The following is an 18,993-nucleotide window of genomic DNA, read 5'->3' as shown; positions in this document are numbered from 1 at the left end:
CTTCCCGGTCTATACGAGACTCACCCTAGAGCTCCTTACTTAGTGATGGATACCAGGTACCTGATTTTGTCCCATGTTTCTGAGTCTAGGTTTCTTAAGACTTATGAGCTCAGGTGGTGTCAAAGGTTTCCCCATCTCCTTTTCTTAGAAGCTTAATGCAGTTACGTACCTACGAGGATCTTACCTTTTTCAGATCAGATCTGAAGACTGGTTGATCACCGGTTGATGCCAACTTTAGGATCTCAAGGGAAGCTAGATGCTTTTATGCCTGATCCTTTCATATTTTTATGGCAAAGATTAAGAATTTGGTTTGAACATATGAAATTACCCTAAGATGAGACATGCTATCTATCAGCACTAAATTAAAGTCTGTTTCCAGTGGATATGAAACTGACCAAGGTGGTGACCTGAACGAACATCTGCTTTGAGTCCACCCAGAAGAAGCCAGGTTGAACCACTAAGCCGTAAGAAATGAAACTAACCTAATACTGTCTAAAAGACATAATCCCTAGCCTGTGTTCCTCATAAACAGATGACCAGAGACACCAGCTTACCACTAAAAGAATAATCAATACTTTCTTTTTCATTAGATTTTCTGGCCAAAGATTCCCGAAGTGAGGGGTCAATAGGTATTTATTCCTCAGAGCTTACAAATAAATAGGGTGGTGTGGGTCTCATTGGGACTGTGATCTTCCGTGGGACCACTGCTCGAGACGTAGTCTCCTGTAGTGAGAAAGGGAGGAGAAGGTGTCGGTAACAGCGGGAGTCTTCAATTATGGGGCAGCAACTTCTGCACTCCGTAGAATTCACTGTGCAAAGCTCTGACGATGCTGTGGAACAAATGCTATAAAGACAGAATTTCCCAAAATGCTATCAAGAGAGAATTTCCAAAGAGTTCTCTCTGTGGCAGAAGATACAATGGTAATTTTTTTTTTTTTTTGATGTTTGCATTTTTGTTCTAACCTTCGACAGAAAATGGAGATTACAATGGCACCATTCTCCTTCTCACAACTGGGATTTCTTCCCTTTCAAGTGAAACTAATTTCTGTACCTGTTGGCTTTTCATATTGTATCAGAATAATTGCAGGAAAAATTGCCCCACTGTTATTAATACAATGAGTAGATGCAAAAGCTAAGTTATCTCTCTTTTTAATCATAAGAACATATGAAATATAACAGTGCATCCTTTATAGAACAGCTAATGTTTTCTCTAAGGCACTCGTTTTATTCTCCTATGAGACTTACTCATGTTGCAAAAGTCTTATTCTTTGGGATACTGAATAACTTGATAAGTTGCTATTATTTAGAGCATATATTAAATAAACATATATTTGTAATGAGTTGATTGAAGAATTTAAAATTATTGGAGTGTGATGACGAAATAGATTTCTTTGTTCTAGTAATTGCCCTATGTTATGTTGAATCTAACCTTCCCTTTGGGTAAAAGATCTCGTCATAATATCTTGGGCCAGATTCCATAACTTGCCTGATACCTACTGTTGTCAGAATAGTCTCATTCCAGTATTTATTCCTCCAAAGTGTTTGTTTTAAAACCATAATAACAAATTCGTTATAACGTTTGTCTTTGCTCAATGTTCCATGCTAACTAGACACGAGCTAGAGACACTGAATATGTTATTTTCTGACAGAACATGATAGAGTAAATACTTTTATCATTCCCATTTTACAGATGAGGAAATGGAGGTTCACAGAGGTTAAGTTAATTGTACAGTTTGCATTATAATGAACAGCAAGTAACCTTAGCTGCCCAATTCCATAGCCTGAGCGATTTCCAGTAGAATACAATACTCAACAGTAAAGGTGTCATATCATCATTTTATAAGAGCCTAAACTATTTTTTTCAAAAGAAAGGCATTTGTAATTGTCTGGAATGACATTCTTTAAACATGCCTCTTGCTTATTTTCCATGAGGCTCCAGAAGTTAAAAATCTATAAATTTATTTTCTCCTTTAAGAAAAAAGGTCCCATTTCAATTTTCTTCATGAGCCTTTGATGTGACCAATTTCTAACACTGAGTCATTATATACATCAGTAGATCAGCAATGCTGTCAATATTATTAAGTGCTTTACTGTAGGGACAGTTTAACCGTAAAATCAAGATACCTTACTCACAAGTTACATAACTGAACATAATGAAGACCCTTGGGAATTTACTGCTTCTGTTCCGTGTTATTCAGAGAGGTATAGCAGTTTGATGTTTTGTTAATAGTCATTCCAATAGCACACATTTCCTATTTTGCCTCATTGATTCTCTTCTTGAACCCATGTTCTCTATTTCCTCTGGTTTCTGTTTGACTTCTAAAGCCTCAGTGACTGTTAGACACTCATTTAGCTTGCCATTTGCCCCACTGTTTTCATTTCCTTGGCCAATAGTTAATCTTCAAAACCATGTTATCCGGAATTGCTGATAAGTATATTTCCAATTTCCCCCACGTATTCCCTTAGCGGTTTTCTCATAAAAACTACAATGACCTAACATGTTCCTTTTTGAAGACCGACTTAGAAGAAACTCTGCATACATTCACTTCCAAAAATTCTCATGTATTCTTTCTCTTATTTTCATGACACATTTACTTCTGTCTTACAGCTCAAGTCTATTTTAATGTATTTATGAAAGCCTTTCTAAATGTCCCTGGTATTAGATCATTTTTCTTTGAACAATACTTGGTATTAAATATTATAAGACTTCAAGTTCTCCAAAGAATTTAAAGAATCTTAGCAAATATGAAAAATGTTCATGCTTACCTTCAACAAAACAGCTCACAGATATGTTATGAGATCCTTTCAGCTAATGTCCATATGGTGATGCAATGTTCAGCTGACCATGGCAGCCCAATTTTTTAGGGTAAACAAGTCTAATTGTTGCTATAACTAGGGAAAACGGACCCTCAAATCAAGATCTAATTTATCTAAAATTCCAGCGCTACTAACTTGTCCAATAAATTATCCAGATTATTTGATTAAAATGGAATCTTCAGGGTTTTGACTATTAATCTCTATTTCATTTTACATTTCGTCCCCCATCTGAATAATTGTCTTTCAAGCAAAGATATACTGAAATAAACTGCAGATATTTTTAAATTCCATGATTTTAAATGTCTTGGTGTGTTACAGTTTGTCACATTGAAGATATTGAAAAAGCAGATGAGGATAAAAGGAAGTTGGCCAGGTCATTGACTTTCTTTTTTAATAGACATATTTTAGAGCAGTTTTATGTTCACAGCAAAATTGAGTGGAAGATTCAGAGATTTCCCATATACTCTCTGCCTCGATACCTTCATAGATTCTTCCATTATCAACATCCTCCACCAGAGTAGTACATTTGTTACAATTATAGAACCTACATTGATGTATTATTATCACCTAAAATCAGAGTTTACATTAGGGTCTGGTCTTAATGCTATACATTTTATGGGTCTGGACAAATTTATAATGACATGGATTCACCATTACAGCATTGGACAGAGTAGTTTCGCTGCCCTAAATATCCTCTGTGCTCCACCTATTCATCTTCCTTCTGCCCAAACCCCCAGCATCCACTGGTCTTTTTACTGTCTCCTTGGTGTTGCCTTTTCCAGAACGTCATATAGTTGGAATCATAGAATGCAGCTTTTTCAGACCAGTTTCTATCACTTAGTAATATGCATTTAAGTTTCCTCCATGTGTTTTCAGGATTGATAGCTCATTTCTAATTAGTGCTGAATAATAATGGAATATAATATTCCATTGTCTGGCTCATTTCTTTAAGTAAAGCCTGGTTCCATCCAGTGCTTGATTGTGTTGTGTTTTCCTTGGTGACTGGTATCAAGCTGCAATGGACTTTTTGGACTTCTACTCCTGGTGGTTGACACAGTGATGATCTTTGCCATCCTCCACCCAGTTGGGGTGGTACCTGGTACACGGTACCCAATTCAGCACAATCCAATTAAAAAGTGGGCCAGGGACTATAACAGACACCTCGCCAAGGAAGACATATAAATAGCAAATAAACTAATGAAAAGATGTTCCGTATCATATGTCATCAAAGAAATGCAAATTAAAACAATGAAATATTACTACACCAACTAGAAAAGCCAATAGCTGAACACTGACGACACTAAATGTTGGTAAGGTTGTGGAGCAACAGACACTCATTCATCGCTGGTGGGAATCTAAGATGGTATGGCCACTTCGGAAGACAGTTTGTGACTTTATTTCAAAACTAAACGTGCTCTCACCTTATGATCCAGACCCTCCTTGGTATTTACCCAAATGAGATGAAAACTTAACAAAACACACAAAGACCTGCATGTGAATGTTTACAGGGAATGTGGGACATGGACTTGAGGGAATATGCCAAGGTCAATAACAAGGGCTTCTGTGTATTTAAGTGTGTTAATCACTTAAAACCCATCGTTTCTAATACTACACAAGGAAACTGCCACATATCTGCCCACGTTACTCATTTTAGCAACTTTCACGATCAATGCTGATCACTGCAGCCAAACTGATTACATCAGAATCCACATCAACTAGTAAGACTGACCAATCAACTTGCCACACTGGTCCTTTACTTTAGGTGTACTGATCCATCCAATATGTCTTTATTTAAGGCTCATTTTTTATTTTTACTTTTTTAATGGAGGTACTGAGGATCGAACCCAGGACCTCGTGCAGGCTAAGCATATGCTCTACCACTGAGTTATTTCCCTCCCCTCAAGGCTCCATTTAAAAAAGTAGACCATGGCTGATTAAGATGACTCAGAAGTGGTGTGAGACTAAACCTGCTCATGCACGACCTCTTTGGAAAGGCAGGAGAATGTGCTTCCCCTCGCGAGAGAATAAGAACAAGGGAAAGTATCAATTTGCATTTTCAGAACAAGATTTTCAAAAGCTTTTTTTCCTGTATTATTTCATATTATTCTCATGACGATTCTGTTACTGAAATAGCACAGAAACACCTCTCTTTATTAGGCAAATGATGAGCCCAAACAAAGAGAGGTTACACTGAAAACGCAGACAAGAAAATGCAATCCCTTTACTGGGGGCCCCAGCTCACTGCAGCATCCAGCTTGCTCGCCTCAAGACCACTGAAGAACTTCAACTCTCTGAGTGCCAGGTGGTCACCACTGCCTTAGGAACTGACTCAAAGTTCATTCAAATACTTTCAAATTTCCCCGTTTTCCTTTTCTTCATTAGGCACTTTATCTGACTCAGAATAGGCATAATACACATCCAAAATTGGTGGGCTTGACTCACGTATAATGGAAAATGACCCCAATGGTTATGAGGCATAACGTGAGACATCTGCTCGAATGGTCTGGCTGCCACTGGCTGTGCAATTCTTTTATTCTTTGTGCTTGTTAGTCATCATTTCATGTGCCTTAATTGTTTCCTCAACTCTGCTGTAAACTCCTCTAGGGAAGAGAGGATAATTTATACTTTGCATTCTTAACACCTATGCTGAAACACAGGTAGTCCCTAAAGATGAATTTCTGTTGATGATGCTTGTGTGGAAAAGGGCTTAACACATGCATGCAATATGGATCCGTCAGTTTCCAAATGCATAACAAAAACTGCTGAACGAATAGCTTCTTTCAGGCTATTAAATGTACCATGCAACATAGGCATAGCTCAACATCTTCTATATTTGGGCTTTTTATATTGTATCACATTTCACACAGGAAATGTCACGATAATACTAACTTTATGATGTTTTTCTCTGTTGCTGTATAGTATATTTTGATCTGTATGAAGTTCATTCATCCAGAAAACACTTACTAATCTGCTTTATACACCAGACACTGGATATGAGCTCAGCACACAGGATATGCATAAAATTGGCTCAGACTTTACAAACCTTTACATGTTTATAGTTAATTTAAAACATGCTGCGCGTTCTCCTATTCCTTCTATTTTCTTTATTGCTTCTCACTTTCCATTTCTCCTCAGCCTTCCTCATGTTTGTTTATCTCGTCCAGCAGCAGCTGGTTCATAACAAGAAGGCTTCCGTTTTCTGATGTACTGACTGAGTGGCTGTGCCGAAGTGCTCTTCGCGCAATGAATGCCTTGTTGAATTGCATTTTAAGCCTAGGAGCAAACCAGCTAGGCGGTTGTTACCGTCATGTTCATTTTACAGCCTAGTAAATGAAGGTTTGGAGTGGCTGGGTGATTTGCATAGGACCTATGGCTTCTGTGAGGGAGCTGGGGTTGAACCCAGATCTTCTCTCTTCAAATTCCACTCGCTTCTCCATTGGATCATTGTTGCCATTGAAAAAAGGATGACGTTGCTTACTTATACGACGATCGACCTTCTGCGACGTGCACATTTTTATTTTTCTGATGTAGGTGAGATGCCGAGACTGGGAAAGATGTAGAGAGGGGCTTGAAATAATATCCAGGAAAGCTGAAGGAAGTGAGATAATTTAGATGGAAAAAGGAAGCTCTGACGGGACATAACATCCTTCTTTCTCCAGCGCTACCATGCGGAGAAGGAATTTTACTTGAACATTATGCCAAGGATAAGGCTAAGAGAAAGTTACAAGTTAAAAAGAAACAACTTTGGGCTCACTATGAGGAAAGACTTCCTAACAGAATTGTTACAGAGGAAACAAACTAATCCAGAAAGGAGAGAATCCAGCTTGTGCACAAGTTCAAACACGAGGGACCCCAGCAGGATGGGGCGGTGGACGGGAAGGTGACTGTGGCCCTGCCTCTGGCTCCAAAGGCAACACTGGATGTTCCAGCCTGAGAGCATCCCCCAGGATTAGCCCCACTGAGCAGTAGATGTCACTGTTTCATAGAAAGAGAAGTAAGGAGGCACCTTTCTGATTGTAAACAGGATACTTTAAAAAGATATAGGAGATCTGATCCCTCCACTTTATATGGAGAGAAGTTTCTAAAAACTATTTAGGATTAATGTTCTATCAAAGAAATATGCAATGAGAAATCCAATATTTTACAAGATTCCTTACTTTAAAAATGCTGAGAAATCCAGCATTATGCTTAAGAACTTAGTCTTTATTTTTATTGGAAGGCTCAGCCCAACACTGTAGTAAAAGATTACACTAGTTCCACAGAGTCACCATGCATAAGATGAGATCTAATAAAAGATAAAAAGCCTTGTTCTTTAGACGTTGCTGCAGGTAAGGAGAATATATACGTGTATATACATACATGTACCCACACATATTTTGAATTAATGCTTTTTTTGTCCTCCTTTCTGGCCCTCCATTCTTTCTGTGCTTAACCCAGGCTCTTTAAGGAAAAGGTATGACAAATATGAATACATATTTGCAGGGTTTGCATTTCTCAGTTTGTAAGACCCTCGAACCTAGATCACCAGGAATCAAGCTCCGGGTAGAAGGGGCTTTTCTCGGCAAAATTTTAATCTGTAAAACCCGAAGGTTGGGACTGAAGTGACTTCTCCGCGTCAGAGAAAGGTACAGGGTCGTTGACACTGTTCAGCAATAGGAGATACCAGAGCCTCCTGGACCACATTTCAAGTGGATCCTCTCTCCTCTTCTTTGTCCCTTCAGTTCCAAAGATCCCCATGGAGCACACAGGACCTGATCCTCACCTGACCTGTCTCCCTGAGGAGCTCTTCTCTGGGTAGAGTTTCTTTCACTTCAAAGAGACTTCAAAGGCAGAGAGAGGGTGAGGAGCAGAGGGGGCCCTGTAAACCTGCCCTCTTCACTGGCTGTGCACCACTTCAACAACGGCTCCCTGAGAATCTACAAATACATGTAACTCCTGGTTGCATTTTCTTAAGAAGCTCATTTTCTCAGAGGAGGGATGAAATGTAGACAAATGACATAATAAAAGGTGGAATGCACCCTAAAAGCAGAACAAAAAGCCATATGTTTTAAAATAGGAAAGTGAACTGGAACAATCACTGAAGGTTTTGTTTCTTTTTTTTTTTTTTTTTTTATGGAGCATATGAAATTTTAATGATGCTGCTAAAGGCCTGGAAGAATTTGGATACATAGAAAATGCAGGGCAATGACATTCTAAAAAAAGAAATCGTCACGGTATCCTTGCAAAGGTGGAATAGACAGGGATTTGGGGTTCTTGTTCAGATTGGTGGAAATGTAGTGTGCGTAAAAAGGAAATAAAATCAAACCAAACTCATGACATGATCTTGCCTTTCATGGGAGGATAGACAATGGTTTTCAAGAGAGAACTGATAGTTCTAATAGGAAAGCTTTAGAGAGAGTATGACAGTATTTCTTTATGCTGTCACACTCTTTGTTACACAGCGGTGATGTTCTTTGTAACAGGAGGCCAGATCGTCTCTTGAGAGTAGGGAAGGTGGGCATGCAACTGGGATTCTTTAAAAGTATGCAGATTCGGGAAAGAATTCAATCTAGTAGGGAGAAACAACACACTGCAGTGAGGACCAAGTGGGCTGAGGTCAGAGAGCATAGAGTATGAGCCTGAGTTAGTAACTATAATACTGTAATTAGCAGCATCGGAATGGAAACATGGAAATCAGATGATGGCAGCCAGTAAAGGCTAGGAATGTGCATGCTGAGTAGGACAGAGAATAAAAAAGGACTTCTAGGGTATAGAGGGGCAGATTGAGAACGGCTGAATCCTGGCCTCTGTTCAGGTGGACCGGCAAATAAAGCTTATACATAGATCTACCATTCCAAGGACTTACATGTGCTGGGCAGTATGTTAAACATCTGATTTTCACAAACTCTGTAAATGAAATGTCGATGTATTCATTATATGGACGAGGAAATGGAGACTGGGGAAGGGCCCAGGATGACTAGTATGGGGCAGGATTAGGATTCTAACCCAGGTCTGTCTGATTGAGACAGAAGAAAGCAGTGAGTGGTTTTCTCGGGATGCAAGGGGGAAGATACGGAAGCGGAGGCTTCTTTTGGAGAAGCCTGGGTTGAGGCACACTGGGGGCCTCTCAGGATGTAAAGGAGGATAGCGCAGCACATGCCAAGAGGAACTCGTCTGTTGTTCTGGCAAGTACTCGATTCAGACCTTAGATGCCACAATAACAGGATTCTCCCAGATTTATGTAATATGGTAAGATAGCCTCAGCCATGCTGAAAAGTAATAGCAATAACAAGTCTTAGGATCAGAGTGGCTTTCAGAAGGAACGTGAGCTGACATCCCAGTGTTACTGTTAGAATCTCCCGCGATCCTGTGACAGAAATTCCACTTGGGTCAGCAGGAGTGGCCTGCAGTCGGCCCCTCACTCTGCTACAATCACAGGCCCACCGGGAGACAACCTCCACTGTGAGCACCCAGCACCAGAACCCCCCGGAGCACGTGGTCCAGCGCGGGAGAGAGCGCAAAGCAGGGAAACAAGGCACGTGTGGACCAGGGGCTTCGGCTCGTTGACACTGCCTGCTTGGCCAATCCCAGCCCCGACAGAGGGCTTTGCAAAGCGAATCCCTTGGGAGGGGAGAGCTGAAGCTGGGTCCCCTTCTCCCCCTGAAGGTTGCCCTGATGTAAGTGCGGGTCCTGCTTACAGCAGACATATTCATGCGTTCTGCAGTCACAGAGAACGGCTCTGGATGTCCAGCCCTACCACCTACCAACTATTTTATTCTGGATTTCAGGGCTCTCATTTCGATAAAGGTTGGGCTAAGACCTCTCTCTTATCAGCACCTTGATATTTGCCCTACAACAAACAGGACAGTAACCAGCACTCTGACTGAATCAATAAATGGTCGCTGCTGCTAGCTGATAGTAGGTGATGGAAAAAAGGAGAGAAACTGTCCAACAATAGAAGTTGGCTTTACAAATTCAGACTACTTTGTTCCAAACGTTAAATAGTATTCGTGGTAGCAGGGCTGGAATAAGGTGAGAGACAGGGGAGGGATGTATTGCAGATTGTTCTTTTGCTTTTTTGTGTATTTACGTTGCTTTCATAATTTTTTAAATGTATACAAGTTTGGTTGGAGGGGGTTGTATCGAGAAAGCAAAAAAGTAGCTACAAGGAACATTTTTAGGGTTATGTTCTCTAAGTCTCAAAATCAAAATGCTCCAAAGTTCACAACGGACTATTTTTGGTTCATGTAGTGTTTTAACTACATTTCAATACCATATACTTAGCAATTTCAAAAGAATTCCATTTGCTCTTATATATACATTTGGGATTCTTAATCTATATGACCCCAAATTTTCTCCACTCAAGCACAACTGGTTTTATTTCTTCTGTCCCATTTCACTTCTTGTCCATATAGAAACATATACCACATACTGTAATCAGGGAGAAAATAGAGATTTTTGTATTCCCTTTTTTTTTTTTTCACTTAACATTTTTCCCATTGCTCCACTATGTCTACATTGATGACTTTTCCTGACTGTTTAGTAAAGATTCCTTATTTTTCCATTCCTCTAAGCCTTAACATTTCAGATCCTCCCACATTTTTACAAGGATGAACCAGTCTGGCTGCCATAAACTTTTTTGCAACTCTAACCTTTTTCTGCTTGTGAACTGTTTCCTTAGGATAAAAATATTCAGAAGCAGAGTAATACTTTCTGATTCTTAAAATTTACTGTCAGATTGTTCTTCAAAATGACTCTACACATTTACAATGTCAACTCCCTGGCAGCTGTCAGGGATGCTGGCTCTTCTGGCCCAATCTCACAGAATCTCTATTATCATTTTAATTTGCATTTCTCGGATTCCTAGCAGGTTTAATCATTCTCATTTATATGGTTACTTTTTTTGTTTCCTCTTGTAGCTCTGATATGTGTTAAAAAATGTAAGCTTTTGAAATGTGATTGGAGCCAATGAAGTCCTTGTATTGTTGGCTGTCCTCCGCTTGTTTTAAATTCAACCAAAAGTATTCATTCTACTTTCGAAGTGCCCCCCAAATGCCAAATGCCATAACTGGAGACAAATACATAATTGTTTTGCATTTGTGTCATTGCACACTCAGGAAGGAAACCAAAGGTCTCAGAATGTCCTTTCACAACATTGTAAGGCCTGATGACACCAATTCAATCGTCTTCTGATGGAATTAGTTTTGGAGACATTCAACACAGTCATACTCTGAACAACAGACTGGATTACTGACCAGGAACGACCCTTAACGGGCCAGTTAGTTTGGTTGTTAAAGCAACAAAATTTAATTTGACACTCAGTTATTCAATCCATAGTTCAGCAGTGGACCTGCACACAGTACATTCTGCTGGGACTGAAGGCTGCCTTCCCCTCCTTGATAAACCTCATGCCAATGTCCATTGGAAAGTTTTCAGAGCTGAGTATTTCAAATCTGAAACGTGCTCCCCACCCTTTCCCCAAAAAAGAACCAGCTCTTCCTTGGGATACTTGCATCAACTTAAATCAGAAATCATGATGGATCTAGATGGCTACACAATTGGATGTAATGAATGCCACGTCCCTCATTAGATCTGAACTTAGGGAAACTGATGGGGTTTGATTTACTTTACTCAACTTTACAGAAGAACCAGAGAAGCTGGCTGCCCTGGAGGATTAAGCAGTTTCTCCTTTTTCCTAGAGCTTCCTGAATTGTACCCTGTCCTTCATTAATCATTATGAAATTGACTCTTCCTCGTGGCGCATTGCGTTCAATGGGATCAATCACAACATTTTCAATTTCATACATAGTTCAGCACAGACCTAAGAGGTTCCATACACTTGGACCATTTTGGGTAAATGCTTCATAGACTGGTAACCCCATATGCTTAGTAATCCCTTAGGAAGTAATCCCTTAGGGTAGTTAACTATAGCTCTAAAAGTAAAACTATACCTGGATATCTGTTCCTTCCACTTATAAGAAGTTTTACATTCTATCTTTAGCTAAATGTTACTCACACAATTACTCAAAAATGTATGACATTTTTCATCCAAGAACCTCAAAATAGAGTCCAAACTAAAACTGAATATGTATGCATTTACGAAGTCTTAGAGTTAAAAAAAGAATCTTAGGGGTAGGGGGTGATGCTTGATAGAAACCAACTTATTATGAGGCTCCACTACCAGCAGAGAAGCTATAAATATTGTCTCTTGTTGCTCCTGAGACATTTAAAAATGTGTTGAACTGAATCTAATGTATCTTCCTGTGAGTTCTTCCACAAACTATGATACACATGTATGTGTATTCTATTTAAGAAAACAATGATCTAGATACATTTTGACTTTAATGTCTGTCATTTTGGGGGGAGGTAAATTTTTTTTCTTTTGGCTCATCTTTGTACAAGAAGACAATGCTATCAATCAACCAACCAACCATCAACCAATGTAGGAAACACATTTTGAGCACATTTATTTGCTTTTCCAGTAGTAGGGATGGATTTGATTTTTCACATATTATTTCGCTTTCTGTTTCCAAGCAACAGTATACGTGGGGGAAATGGTTAGCCAGAATTTAGAGCACAACATAGCTAGCTGACCCACAAAATGATTGAACCCAGAACACTGTCCTGTTCAGACTGCCAAGTCAGTTTTTTGTTACATGGTAGCCTTTTAAATACAGAGCAGGGCAAGCTGGAATTGGTTACTCAACTTTATTTCCTTAAATCAAGGAAGAACTAATAGTTGTACGCAATGCTGCTTCTTCCTACTTGCTCTGTTATTAACTATGTGCCTGAACAATTTAGCAAATGGAATGCAGCAGCTTTTAAAAAGAACTTTCTTCTGATCTGTCATAATATCACAAAACTGTGAGGCTGGCTGAGAGCTCCTGACTTTGTTTGGAGAAAGGTATCACATTAGTAAACTCTCAGGCAAGAACTCTGTAGGACTTCAGTCCAGAATACCCAACCTAGACAAGAAAGAAGTTGCCTAATATGTGTCCCTTTGTTTCTTAAAGAACACATTACTTCCATTTTTTTATAAATGAGTTTCAAACTGAGGTCACAGACGGTGTTTCAAGAGTTAGAGTCATCTAGTTTGGGGCTGTAATTTTTGAGGTTGACATATTCCACAGACTGATACCAATCTCTCTTTTTTTCCTCCTCCTCCTCACCTTCCTCCTCCACCTCTTCCTTCTTTTCTCATCTAACTACCTCTCTTAAAATTGCTTTCAGTATTAAATGTTTTCTTTTGGTTGCTCTTGCTGCATTTGGAATGAAGTTAACTACACGATGGCCTTGGGACTGCCTATGGGGACTCATACAGGGTTGGACAACCTCCCCGAGTAGGATGATGAAAGCTCCCTCAAGCCCCTCCATCAGGCAGGGTCTCCCCGGCACCGTCCCTTAAACTCCATCAAAGCACAAAATGCAAATCAAATACCTGACTCTTCTTGACATGACCTGCCTCTGTCCATTTCTTTCTGCTTCCCAGGGTAGAAGGTAAAAGTTCATTTTTGTATAAACATGCTCATGGCCATTATTTTCAGTTCTATATCCTTTCAAAGTTCCCTTCTTTGGATCTGGACCACTTCAAAAGAGTGGGGCCAGGAAATTTGATATTCATGGTTTACATCATGACCATTTAACCATGCCATTCAACTACTTATGTCAGTTACTTGTCTTATCAGCTTAGTTGACATTACCTTAAAGCTTTCAAATCTCATTTAGCTTTAGTTATAGCTAACAGGAAGAGAAAATTTGGACAGATATGAAATTTAGTGCTACAGATAAATGGATTCACTTAAGAACTGGAGCTGAGCAGAAGATGACTTTCCAGTAAATGCCTTATCTGTCCTAAATTCTCAATGAATTGTAATGTGACCATGTAGGTCTGCACAATCTAACACAAGGGTTACCATTTTTAAAATAAATACATGTGGATGATTCAGGGTCGAAAATCAAACATGCTCTGTTTCTGATATCTCAGAGTACAGTTAGGAAAGGATAGGGCTTGCTTTGGAGAGAGACCTTGCTTGTTTTGCTGCATTCTCTGATGATGTAAAGAACTTGATATTGGCTCTGTTGCTTGGGAAAAAAGAGCACTTGTGTAAATTTGGAGACAAGTCCTGGCTCTGCCTCTAGTTGTGTGACCTTGAGCAAGTCACAGCCTCCATGTCTGTTTCAACACCGCCTGAGCAAATCAGATTTTCATAAACCTTTCATTTAAAAAAGTCTAGAGCTAATGCCAAACTGAAAGGATCCAGCAACTCAGGGGTAACAAAACCATTTTATTTTTCACTGTGCCTTTGTGAGGCAGTCACACAACATGAGTTGGGTTGGTATGAAGTAGAAGATCCAGCTTGAGCAAGGTTAGCCAGGAGTAAGGGGTTAAATGTGCATTCAGTCAACTGCCTAAGAACTCGCCCATCAGTGCTGTTCCAGACAGGCACCTTCCAGAACCTCTCATAGCATGTTGTTCTCATGAACCCATCGGACAACCCAGGTTCTCCTAATAATTATGGCCAATTGTCACCTTTAATACATTATCCTATTTCTTCAGACAAGAAAAAATAAAAGCGACTGCATCAGAGACATTGTTTGGGCCAGTGTGGGGGATGCCTTTATGATCCACATTTTTAAAGATCAAACCTTGAAATATTCTTAGCAATAAAGCAGGCTACAGTACACATGAGAAAATATATTTTTCAATGGCAGGGAAAAAAACTCCCTCTTTTACAATAGCAGAAATTTCTGAATCAGATTCTTTGATTAAAATTCAATTCCCCATGAAACTTCTCTCATCGCTTAAGAAAATCAGAAAACATGTTTGCTCAAAAGGTACAACTTTAACTCCAATAGAACCTGCACATTTTCCCCAACAACTAGATCAAAGCAGTAGTGTTAGGCAGTCTAGGAATAAATGATACTCATTTTAAGCTTCACCACAGTCTTAAGCCAAATGATACTGCCAACAGCCCGACAAAGATTAGCTCTAATAGAGAAGAAACGGCAGCCTGTAAAAGTTCTCAAGTTTCTTCCAACTGTCAGTGAGTCAAAAACCACAGTCACTAACACAACGGCCCAGAAAGAGGGGGGAGTTGAAAAACTTCCAGTAACTGTCACAGAAACTTCTAGCCTTTCTTAAGTTTTTAAATTAAGTTTTACTCATGTCAACCTCATCAGCACAAAGGAATAAACTAAGACTGTGTTTATATGGCACCACAACAACCAGCCAATTATGTGGGACGTGAACTCAGATCTTTTGATTGACTCAGTTTTTTACTTCCAGTTTGCTATGTCAGGGTATTTAATTGGTCCCAGTCTTAACATGCGCATATTCATTCAGTAACATTCATGTGGCATTCCATCCCTATTAACAACTTTCCTGTGACCTAAGAATATGTAATAATACAAAGGCTCTGAGTCTATGTAAATGCATATTAATTTCTTAGAAACATTTCTGCTTTGAGCGGTCGCTGAGAAATCGTGCAAGTGAAACCCATGTAAAGATGGTGATAAATATGCATCCAAACAAATTAGGCCCAGATTAATTTAAACATTGCTAGGGTAGAAATGTTTGCTCCTTTGTTATTCAAAGATAAATATACACACATACACATGAAAAATGGTGAGTGTATCCATCATATCACGTTGCAATTACAAAACTGTACTTTGGATAATAAATCATAATGTGTTACATTGGCAAATACAGTGCTCAGAGACAGTATCTACTTATTTACCAAATAAATTATTAGATAGGAATCATATTTCACCTACAACATTGCCTTGATGTACAAGTTATATGTGACCGACTCGAAATATTAATTATATTAGGTTACAAATAATATATTAACAAGTATTTATTTCAAAGAAATTTAGTGTGGTCTAATGAAAAGAAATTTGGACATGGAGTCCAAGGATTTGGGGCACTTACTGAGTCCTAGCTGCCTGGCTTTGGCGAAGTCATTAATCTGCCTGAACACCAGTTTCTTAATATGGAAAATGAAAAAAAAAAAAAAAAAAAAAAGAAGAACTGCTTCTCAAGGTTGGATAAAAATTAAATAATCATTATATGTAAAAATTTATTATAGAATGACAAAGTACCACAAATTGTCTTTCTTACTTAGAGTATAAATTATAAATGCTAAATAAAAGTAATCACTAAAATACTATGTGCTACACCATATGTAGATCATTCATCTTTACAATGATCTTGCAAGGTAGGTATCATGACGCGTGCTATACAGAGGAAGATGCTGAGGTTCAAAAAGGGTTACTAATCAATTTGGGAACATAGACCAGCAAGGCAGCAGGGCAGGCGTCTAAACCCAAGCTGTCTCACTTCAAAGCCAAAGGGAGAAAGAAGTAAACTCATTCCTCTGCTATGCTAGTGCCTGAAATGGTTACCGTGTTCTTTACACGCAGTGAGAGGATTTAAGGCAGTACGCTTCAAATCGTTGTTCATGAACCAGCTGTCTCAACATTTGAGGTGCTTACTGGAAATTCATATTCTCTGGCTCCACCCTAAACTTACTAAATTAGAATATTAAGGAGGGTACACTGACACGCACTAAAATTCCATGACTGATTCCAGGGCACGTCTTATTTTCAGGGTAAATAATTTCAAACTTTCAATGCTTTCTTTCCTCACATGAAAAATATTAGTTATTTTTCTATTTGTTCCTTAGTTGTGCTCCATAGTAAGCGTAGTTTATGGTGGTTCATTCAGATTTCCAAACTGAATAAAATGCTACTGATACATTTATTTACTTACTTGTTTGTTTTAATATTAGAAGAACCTCTCTTCCTTTCTTGAGATGGGTCTGGTCAGGACTATAACCTTCTCCTACAAAAAGATATTTGCACATGTGAAAATGTAATCCACATGGACCACAGTTAATAATGGTTGCCTTAATAATGGAAAAATTTACTAGAATAATGAAAGATTTTAATGCACATTTTTAAGAAGCTGACAGATCAAGCAGGCAGAAACAATCAAACCTTAAAGATACAGAAGAGAAGATGTGAACAGCACAAATAACAAGTTTTATCTAGAGAATGTGTGTGTGTCTACGAGTGTGTGTGACAGTGTTGAACACTGGCGGAAGGCATATTTTTATCAAGGACACACCATGCTTTTACAAAAGATGACTACACATTGGGTCATAAAATGTGTCTTAACAAATGTCCAAAAGTTTGTAACACTCATAGTATCTATGTATCCATGTATGTGTCATAGTCTCTAACCAAGATGTGATTTAACTAGAAATCAGAAAAAAAAAAAAAAAGTAAGTGTATTCGTTTTCCTTTGGTATGTAATGAATTACCGCAAACTTCGCTGCTCAAAACGGCACTCATGTATTATCTCACAGCTCTGTGTGTTAGAAGTCTGAGGGGGCTTATCAGGACCTCCCAAGATTATAATCCACCTGTGGGCTAGGCTGGGCTCTGATCTGGAGGCTATGGGGAAGAACCTGCCTCTGTATTAGTCAGGATTCTCCAGAGAAACAGGATCAACTGGATGGAAATGTACAGATATATACAAGAGGAGATTTATTATAGAAATTGACTCACATGGTTATGGAGGCCGCGAAGTCCACAATCAGCCATCTGCAAACTGGAGAACCAGCAAAGTTGGTGATGTAGTTCAGGCCAAGCCCAGAAGCTCAAGGAGCAAGAGTGCCAACCTCTGCCATTCAATAAGGCTGTGTATACGGAAGAGCCAAATGATAAATTATTAGAATTAATAGGATAGTGACCAAGTTTGGAGAATGAAAAATAAATGTAGAAAATGTTTATATTTCTACATATTAGTATCAATGGAAGAATTAGACACTGGAATTTTAAAAATCTGTCACTTAGCCACAAAAAACGTAAAACAGCTACAAATAAATTTACTGGAGATACACAAAATCTTCCTGAAGAAAAGTTTTAAACTGTATTGAAAGACTTTTAAAAAGACCTAAATAAATGGATAGACAACCCACGCTGATTGGTTGGGAGACTCAATAAAGATTTCCATTCTTTTCAAATAGATCTACAAGTTTTATGTCATTTTAAACAATATCTCACTAGATACTTTTATAAAAGTGATCATGATTTGAAAGTTTATATGAAAGCAATGTATAGTACCTAAGATGGCCTTGAAAGAGAAGAATATGTGACTACTCATTCTTCAGGTATCACTCCAGAATAATTATAAGGCCATAATAATGAACAGAGTATGGCAGGGGGCACAGAAAGACAAAGACACCAATTGAACAGAATAGAGAGTTCGTTATTTCTAGATACACATGACATACAACACAGAGGCAAATCAGTGAAGATGACCAGCAAACAAATGGTACTGGGCCACCTGATTATCCACATGGCGGGGGGGGGGAGGGGGGAGCGGAGAGTAGTTGGATTTCTACCTTGTCCTGTCAACAAAGAAACTCCACTTTGATTAATGATCTAAATGGAGAAAAGAAAAATATAAACCTTAATATACGAGAATATCCTTGATTTTAAGATATGTAGGATTTCTCTTAAAAAGATATAAAGTACACAACAGAAAGTTAAAAAAAAAAAAAACTGGCTCATATACAAGGCATGACACTGTAGATCTTTTCCTACTGTCATCAAATTTTGGTCACCTTTGGGAACAGGCATGGTGCCAGAGGCAACTGCCTAACTTCAGCCTCTTCTCCTTGGCCATGCCAGCAGTACTGCAGGACAGAGCTAGAATAAAATACAGATGCCGAAGGGAGTTTCAGGAGAGACTGCAGAACATCAGAATGTAGACAAAGAGAAGGGAGAAAACCAGAGGGAAGTTTAAAGGGAGAAGCTGCCCTCTCTGTTCAAGCACCCTTTAACCCTTTGAGCGCTCATCAGGGCCTAAGGGTGGTTCACCAGTGGAGGGGTCTATTTGTACATTATGACCAGTTTGAATCTACATTAGAGGGTTTCAGAAAAAGTCATCGCTCTTTTGTTATTTGAAAAGGAACTCATACAAACATTGATTTTAGTTCTTCACTGATGTGATAATCATGTGAATAAAAATCAATGCCTGCAATGCTATGTGTCAAAGTAGCACAAGAACTTTGCCAAAAATCGTACTTTGTCATCTTCTTTTCAACCTGGAACAACACAGGCTGATAATCTGCATCAATAATCACAACATCCAACCCGCTCCGCTGAGCTGAATTTATTAATTTCTCT

General features: G+C 38.9%; 1 long non-coding RNA gene across 1 annotated transcript; it reads right to left on the bottom strand.

Moving 5' to 3' along the window:
* Positions 1-632: 632 nt before the first annotated feature.
* On the bottom strand, positions 633-17,498 carry LOC116667776. Its single transcript, XR_004324816.1, has 3 exons — positions 17,368-17,498; positions 16,568-16,639; positions 633-723 (listed from the first exon to the last, which is right to left on the bottom strand). It is a non-coding gene; the product is annotated as an uncharacterized LOC116667776 (long non-coding RNA).
* Between the last annotated feature and the right edge of the window lie 1,495 nt (positions 17,499-18,993).

The sequence above is a fragment of the Camelus ferus genome, chromosome 12 (assembly GCF_009834535.1).
Source record: "Camelus ferus isolate YT-003-E chromosome 12, BCGSAC_Cfer_1.0, whole genome shotgun sequence".
Taxonomy (NCBI): Eukaryota; Metazoa; Chordata; class Mammalia; order Artiodactyla; family Camelidae; genus Camelus; species Camelus ferus.
Note: the sequence above shows the minus strand (reverse complement) of the source record. Positions and strands in the feature narration are given on the sequence as shown.